The sequence below is a fragment of the Fistularia commersonii genome, chromosome 3, assembly GCF_037954325.1.
Source record: "Fistularia commersonii isolate RoL2024-O1a breed Wild chromosome 3, RoL_Fcom_v1.0, whole genome shotgun sequence".
NCBI lineage: Eukaryota > Metazoa > Chordata > Actinopteri > Syngnathiformes > Fistulariidae > Fistularia > Fistularia commersonii.
In genome coordinates, this window is record NC_141286.1 from 12,607,126 (window position 1) to 12,615,880 (window position 8,755).

Genomic DNA, 8,755 nt, shown 5'->3' on the forward strand with positions numbered 1-8,755 from the left:
TCCTTTCTTTCTCAAACAGAGTTCAAATATTCTGTGGCACAGATTATCCGTGCGCTTCGCCTCAAACTACTGCCAGCAATAAAATTTGCCTCAGAGCCTGTGAGCCATGGGTACCTGTCGTAGTTTGTGGCTTGAAAATGTTGGACAAATCCTTTTCCTGGTTGTGACAGGTTCGCAAGCTTAGGAGTGGCCCGACCCTTGTTTAATATGTCCAGCTTTTCTTCAAAAATAAAATCGCTTTGACAATATATTAGTAACTAAATCCATTTCTTCCCCTCCTGCAGCCATTGTGGGTTGAAAAAAACGATATTAAAAAAACTTATCTATACTTCTGTTCGCGGCTTGCTAGTACGCTTCTCCTCACTAATACAATTGTCCACTCTGTGACTATGCAGTCAGAAGGTGTGAATAGCTGAGGTTGCTGAAGCCTGCTAGAGGGCTTTGGTGTCGCCAACTCAAAATTTGATTTGTTGAAGCAACAGTGTCCAACACTTATTTTTTGCATGAAGGGCTTGCAGAACCGATTGCGCCCCCCCCCCCAGGCGCTGTATTTCAAATTTCAGTTCACCACAGGCACTGATTTTGACCTTAATGTCACGGGGGCAGACTCAGGCAGGGAACCACACATTCAAGGCTGAAATCAGGGTTGAAGCGCTTTATTTAGGTAGACAGGGTGTCTCAGGTAGGCAGGCAGGGTGTCGCTGGCAATTCCCTGGCCCCCAGACAGTCATACAAGGCTGGTCTCACCAGGACGGGCTAAGGCTCGGTGGTCCACCAGGGGGTCCCAGTCTACACTCAGGGTCTGGTGGTCCACCAGGGGGTCTCACGGGGTCAGGGACCAAAGGTCCAGAGGGGGCTCTCGCAGGGTCGGGGTCTGGTGGTCCACCAGGGCGTCTTATGAGGTCAGGGTCCGAAGGGGCTCTCGCAGGGTCGGGTGGTCCAGGAACCACAGCTAGGTCCGGTCGTGGGGATCCACGGTGGTCAGGGTTATTGGGCAACCACAACCCCCCAGCGCCAGGCAGAGCGTGCCGCTGCCCTTTATAGGGATCTTGATTAGCGGCCGCTGGTGCAGCTGGCACCAATTACGAATTGAACCCAGGTGTGAGACCCTGACAGTATCCCCCCAATGGGCGCCTCCTGGCGCCCCACAGAGCTGGCCTGGGTGGGTGTGGTTCCGAGTCCATGGTGGCCGGGGGATTCTATCATGGGTCGCGGGGGCAGACTTGGGCAGGGAACCACACCTTCAAGGCTGACATCAGGGTTGAAGTGCTTTATTTAGGTAGACAGGGTGTCTCAGGTAGGCAGGCAGGGTGTCGCTGGCAATTCCCTGGCCCCGAGACAGAGTCGCACAAGGCTGGGTCTCACCAGGAGGGGCCCCAGGCAGGATCTCGGGCTGGGTCAAGGCAGGATCTCTGTCTGGGTCAAGGCCCGGTGGTCCACCAGGGGGTCCCGGTCCACACTCAGGGTCTGGTGGTCCACCAGGGGTCTCACGGGGTCAGGGTCCGAAGGTCCAGAGGGGGCTCTCGAAGGGTCGGGGTCCAGTGGTCCACCAGGGGGTCCCGATCTCACAGGGTCAGGGTCCGGTGGTCCACCAGGGGGTCTTAGGGGTCAGGGTCCAAAGGTCTAGAGGGGGCTCTCGCAGGGTCGGGGTCCGAAGGTCCAGGGGAGGCCTGGGCCACAAGGAGGTTGCGGGGATAAACATGGCAAAGGGGGAGTCCAGGAACCACAGCTAGGTCCAGTCAGGGCATGGGGCATGGGGCATGGGGCATGGGGCATGGGGCATGGGGCATGGGGCATGGGGCATGGGGCATGGGGCATGGGGCATGGGGCATGGGGCATGGGGCTCCACAGTAGTCAGGGTTGTTGGGCAACCACAATCCCCCGGGGCCAGGCAGAGCGTGCCGCTGCCCTTTATAGGGATCTTGATTAGCGGCCGCTGCTGCAGCTGGCGCCGATTACGAATTGAACCCAGGTGTGAGACCCTGACACTTAATCCAACTCAGGTTACACATATTTGTTTTATAACAAAATGTGCAAAAATATGTTCCATTGTAAATCCAATCTCCGCAAGAGGATGGCTAAACAGTATTTATTTGTGAGGCAGCTTATGCGATTGAGGGGTGAAGGAGGGCGAAATGGTGATTTACGTCACTGGAGTTATTTCAATCGTCCTCAGTGACATTATTGACCTTGATATCTGAATGAGGAATTTGATATAGAGTGACTTATGAGCCATCAATGTTGAGGTTTTAATTCAAGTATTCAACATTAGGGCCACTTACCCCAAGGTAAGTCCCAAATTCTTAATTTCTTCATTTCTTCTTCATTTCTCAGGTTCAATTCACTTCAGGTATGACCAGAATTGGCCAAGGGAAGGCTGATGTAGTGGCAAATGTGTAATCTATATGAAAAACAGCTCAGTGTCAATTGATTTGAAAACTGCAAGACACATGTGATTGGTCTTACATGCGGTGGGTCCAAAGAGCAAGGGCACAAGACTTGTCAAGACTGCTTCTTTCAATTCCTTGAAATTGGATAATGTGGCAGACACTGAGGAGCATGGCCTGTCACTCCAGGGGACAAGGGACTGGGGGGCGTGGTTTTAGCCGTGTATATATTCACCTGTGGAAGTTTACTGATATATTGTTTCTTTCCGTCCTAATTTCTTTGCCGAGTACCACATTGGTGTCCCTGACGTGATGCAGCCTCGGAGATATCTGAGAAGTGTCCGCTATTATTTTATAGAACCTGTCGATTTCAGGTAAGTAGCTAAAGAGCTTCCAATCATCTCAGTTTTATAGCAGATGCAAACTTGTGAGTCTCAATGTCAACAACTTGCCCACTAGTGATGGAACAGGAGGTAAAGGTCAGTAAGGGCGACTCAAGAATGTTAATTCTCAGGCTACTCTTGTGCAATAGAGTTGAAACATTGGGTTCTGTTACATATTTTAACATGGAAACACATATTGCTTATGTAAAAATATATGGAAAATGTATAAATTAATGTGTAAAAATGTGTAAATTAATAAGATTGATAAACATGATTTCAAATGAGACAAATTGAAAAAAAATGCAAAAATGCAGCTTGTTCCCGATCAATTCAGCAGTTACAGTGTTCTGTACAGATTAGAAAAAAAATAATGATAATAATACATAGAATTCAACCTGGCAAATAATTTATATGAGCCTCTATTTTTTTCCAAAATATGTCAATGTTCTAAAAATAATGGTCAAGTGAAGGTCAAGTGAAGTTTGATTTTATTACCCATGACTCCTTATACCTGGAACTGATTTTTCGCTAAAACTCTATGCTCATTGTGAAGATGCAATTCAGACATTGATGGCGGAGCACCATGAAGTCAGAGGTGACACAAGCTGACCCTGGTGATAAGAGAAAGTGCCCAGCATCATTATAAGCACCTCTCAATAACATTCCCTCGGTGCTCGCATGCCACCGCAGGTGATGTATGTATGTGGTGTGTGTGAATGTGTGTAGATTAATACGAGGCTATGGCTGCCCTGAAGTACCCCAGCCTTCCCTCACACAGATAGTGCTGGATTATGAGGTCAAATTTGTGATCCCATTCAAAAGACAGACTGACTATAACTGATGGATACAGTAAAGCCCCATTGCTTACTAGGCTGATTAGATAAAATCACATTTCATCCTAAGATATAAATAGGTCATTTTAGGAAATTTATCAGTGAGATTGTTGCATAAGATACATAGCTTAAATGCTGTTGTAGCAGATCATTTAATGAAGCCTGGAGTGTTTATTGATTGGCCAATAATCACTCTATTAATGTGTAGCCTTGAGGTGAAGAAACATAAAAAACATGCAGGTTTGATCTTGTTTTGGTGTGATCAGAAAATTATAGGAGTCTTGGCTATCAGTGCAAAGTGCTTTAGCAGGACTATGGAAGAAAAAGGCTTGCATTTATTACCAGCTAGTACCTTCCGTGAGGAAGAACCCCGACTCAGCTACGAAGAATCCTAAAGGAACACACCCCCAGGGGAGCCCGAGAGGGGGGGGGAATGAGCACCCCAACCGGACGGACAACCAGGCAGCGACCCATGCAAACGGACAACCAACAACGAGTACTGCCACATGCATATGCGGGAAGAGCTGCAAAAACCTGCGGGGTCTGAAGATCCATCAGACCAAGATGGGATGCTTGGCAAAAGTGCAACCAGAGCAGCGCACAAGGAACTGCCTCAGCGAGCGGCAGGAGGTGACAGGAGGCGACGAGCCCTCCAGTCCCTTCCAACGACATACTCTGGAGGACCTTGGTGAGATGCAGGAGGACCCAGGCCCCACAACAGCAAAAACGGGTCAAGTGGCCTCCAGCCAGCAAAACTAGTGAGTGGCAGAGGTTCGATGACGATCTGGATGGTATTCTGGAAGCCACAATGAAAGGAGGGGCTGACAGGAAACTCCAGATAATGGCCAACATGGTCATCAGCCTCTCCACAGAAAGGTTCCGTACAGAGGAGAGGCGTGCTGCTGCAATCCCCTACTCTAAGAATCGCAGGGCAGAGAGAATATCACAGCTGTGTCGTGAACTCAGGGACTTGAAGAAGCAGTTCTCTGTTGCAAGCGAGGACCTGAGACCGGGGCTGGCAGAAATTTGCGGCGTCCTGAGGAAAAAGCTTGTCACCCTTAGAAGAGCTGAGTGGCATAGGAGGCGGGCTAAGGAAAGAGCCAAAAGGCGCGCAGCGTTCCTAGCAAACCCCTTTGGGTTCACCAAACAGCTGCTAGGTTAGAAGCGCAGCGGCCACCTAACCTGCACAAAAGAGGAGGTAGATGCCTACCTTCATGAAACATACAGCGACGCAGCGAGGGAGGAGGACCTATGAGAATGCAGAGAGCTGATCAAGCCACCTGAACCAGCTTGTGAGTTTAACACCAAAGCCCCCACCTGGAAAGAAATTCAGACTGTGGTCAAGAATGCAAGGAACAGCTCAGCACCTGGACCCAATGGAGTCCCATACCTGCTTTACAAGAGGTGCCCCAAGCTCCTCCAGCGCCTGGGGAAAATCATAAGGGTGATCTGGAGGAGGGGGGAGGTTGCCCATCAATGGAGATCTGCAGAAGGGGTGTGGATCCCAAAGGAAGAGAAGTCTACCACCATTTAGCAGTTCCGAACCATTTCACTGCTCAATGTCGAGGGAAAGATATTTTTCAGTATCCTCCCCCGCCGACTATCTTCTCCAGAATCAATACATCGATCCTTCTGTGCAAAAGGGTGGGATTCCAGGAGTACCAGGATGCCTGGAACACAGAGGGGTAGTGACACAGCTGATAAGGGAGGCTCGAGAGGGGAAAGGGAACCTATATGTGCTTTGGCTTGACCTAGCTAATGCATATGGCTCCATACCCCACAAGCTGGTGGAAGTGGCATTGGAACGGCACCACGTCCCATGTAACATCAAGGCCTTAATCATGGACTACTATAACAGCTTTTACCTGAGATTTTCCTCTGGAACAGTCACATCAGAGCGGCACCGGCTAGAGAAAGGGATAATCTGTCACGACACGGGAGAACTTGGACAGGGAACCACACCACCAGAACTGGAATTTGATTAAGTCTCTTTATTGATAGGTCGGAACTCTCGCAGGATCGGGGTCCAAAGGTCCAGAGTGGGGGCTGTCACAGGATCAGGGTTCAAGGTCCAGGGGGGTCTGCCAAGGTCGGGTAGAGAATAACAATTCTCCGGCGCCAGACGGAGCGTGCCACTGCTGTTTAAAGAGACCTTGATGAGCGGCAGCTGGCCGCTGCCACTGATTATCAATTGAGATCAGGTGTCTCCTCTTGGCTGCCAAGAGGAGATCCTGACATGATCACTGGATGTACCATTTCAGTGATACTCTTTGCCTTGGCTATGAACATGTTAGTCAAGTCTGCCGAGCCAGAGTGCAGAGGGCTCACAACCAAGTCAACCCCCCATCAGAGCATTTATGGACGACCTGACGGTAACAACCGCGTCAGTTCCAGGATCCAGATGGATCCTCCAGAGCTTGGAGAAGCTCACCACCTGGGCATGCATTCACTTCAAGCCGGAGAAATCCAGGTCTCTAGTCCTGAAAGGTGGAAGGGTGACCGACCGGTTCCGCTTCTCCCTAGGAGGCTCCAAGATCCCATCAGTCACGGAGAAACCTGTGAAAAGCCTTGGCAAGATCTTTGACTGCTCCCTGAAGGATACAGCCTCCATCAGGGCTACCAACAGTCAGCTGGAAGGCTGGCTAACAGCAGTGGACAAGTCAGGTCTCCCGGGGAAGTTCAAGGCATGGATGTACCAGCACGGTATTCTGCCCAGGATACTGTGGCCCTTGCTCGTCTATGAATTTCCGATATCCACCGTGGAAGGGTTTGAGCGGAGGGTCAGCAGTCACCTCTAGCGCTGGTTAGGGCTTCCCTGGAGTCTCAGCAGCATTGCCCTTTATGGCAATAAAAACAAGCTGACCCTACCAATCAACAGCCTTACTGAGGAGTTCAAGGTCACCAGGGCAAGAGAGGTTCTCCAATACAGGGAATCAAAGGACCCAAAGGTTGCTCAAGCCGGCATCGTGGTGAGGACAGGCAGAAGGTGGAAGGCGCATGAGGCGGTGGACCAGGCAGAAGCTCGGTTGTTCCACAAGGAGCTTGTTGGTTCCGTGGCAACTGGTCGGGCAGGCCTGGGAACTATTCCGACAACGCACCTCAGGAAGCGTAAGGGCAAGGAAAGGCGGGACCAGGTCCAACTCGAGGTGCGGGCTGGTGTCGAAGAACAGCGTGCGAGCCAGTGGGTCGGGCTAAGGCAGCAAGGTGCATGGACTAGATGGAAGGAGGCCATGGACAGGAAGATCTCGTGGACGGAGTTGTGGAAGGCTGAACCATTCCATATAAAATTCCTCATCCAGTCGGTCTATGATGTCTTGCCCAGCCCGTCAAACCTCTTTCTTTGGGGCAAGGTTGAAACTCCATCATGCACATTGTGCCAGGGAAGGGGAACTCTGGAGCACATCCTTAGCAGCTGTCCGAAAGCACTTGGAGAAGGCCGCTATCACTGGCGCCACGACCAGGTGCTTAAGGCAATTGCTGAGTCCATCCACTCTGCCATTGACCACAGCAAGCGCTTCCAGCCACAGAGGCAGGGTGTGACATTCATCAGAGCCGGGGAACAACTCCTCCCCAACCAAAGACCCAAACAGGACTTCTGGGAACTGCAAAGGACTGGCAGCTAAGGGTGGACCTCTGCAAACAGCTGAGGTTCCCTGAGGACATTGTAGAAACCTGCCTAAGACCAGACATCGTCCTACATTCAGAGTCCTCCAAGCAGGTCACCATGCTAGAGCTGACTGTGCCCTGGGAGGAGAGAATGGAGGAAGCCAGCAGAAGAAAGGAGGAAAAGTATGCTGAGCTGGTGGAAGACTGCCGCATCAGGGGGTGGCATGCACGATGCTTGCCCATTGAGGTCGGGGGAAGGGGCTTTGCAAGGAAGTCTCTCTGCAAGGCCTACAGTCTCCTGGGCATCACAGGGGCATGCAAAAGGAGAGCCATCTGTTCAGCGTCAGAGGCCGCTGAGAAGGCATCCAGATGGCTCTGGATCCAGAGGGACAAAGAGTGGATGAGCGCTTCTTGGACACAGGTTGGGAACTGATCACTCCTGGCCGGGTCGCCTGGGCGAGGGGGTCTGAAGTTGAAAGACCCGAAACCCCCCGTGACCCCAGGTACTATCACTGACGATGTGTCCAAGAAACTGCATCACAAGATGTATCCTAAAACCAAAAGAAGCTTAAGTAGCTGGTAAACCAGGCATCTGCACATTGTTGTTCGCAAGTGACTGTTGCAACACAATAACAGTTGCAATAAGATGCAAAGTCATTGGCAGCCCTTACAGAGTGCTCGTCTTTGAAGTCATTCATTACAGGGGAGACTTATTCTTCATAATTTGAACAATGGGGAGTGCTATTCAGTTCTGCCCTTGCTGTGTACAGCGGGAGCGTGGTGTTGCTGACCTCAACTCAAGACATTGTAAAGCAGTAGCAAGAATACTTCTGAGAATCCCTCCACCCCGTTGAAACGCCTTCCAATGAGGAATCAGAGCCGGGGACACACCTATTTCTGGGGCTGAAGTTGCTGAAGCAGTCTAAAAGCTCTTCAGTAGTTTGGCCCCGGAGGTGGATGAGGTTCCTCAAGGCTCTGGATGCTGTGGGGCTGTCCTGGCTGACACGCCTCTGCCGCATTGGATGGATGTCGGGGACAGTGCCATTGGACTGGCAGATGGGGGTGGTGATCCCCCTTTTTAAGGGGATCAGAGGGTGTGCTCCAACTACAGGGGGATCACACTCATTAGCCTCCCTGGTAAGGTCTATTCAGTGGTGCCTGAAAAGAGGATCTGCCAGGTCATTGAACCTCGGTCCAGGAGGAGGAGTGTGGTTTTCGTCCTGGTCATAGAACGCTGGAACAGCTCTATGCCCTCGGCAGGGTCCTTGAGGGGGCATGGAAGTTTGCCTAACCAGTATACATGTGTTTTGTGGACCTGGAGAAGGCATCTGACCGTGCCCTCCGGGCAATCCTGTGGAGGGTGCTCCAGGAGTGTGGGGTATCGAACCCCGTCATATTGACTGTTTAGTCCCTGTATGGGACGGTGTTGGAGCTTGGTCTGCCTTGCCGGTTGTAAGTTGGATCCGTTTTTGGTTAGAGTTGGACTCCGCCAGGGCAGCCCTGTGGATAGAATTTCTAGGCACAGCCAGGTCATTGAGGGGATCCA

The 8,755-nt window shown here is 51.2% G+C and overlaps 1 pseudogene; it reads left to right on the plus strand.

Moving 5' to 3' along the window:
* Positions 1–4,052: 4,052 nt before the first annotated feature.
* On the plus strand, positions 4,053–7,642 carry LOC147235570 (uncharacterized; annotated as a pseudogene).
* The last annotated feature ends 1,113 nt before the right edge of the window (positions 7,643–8,755 follow it).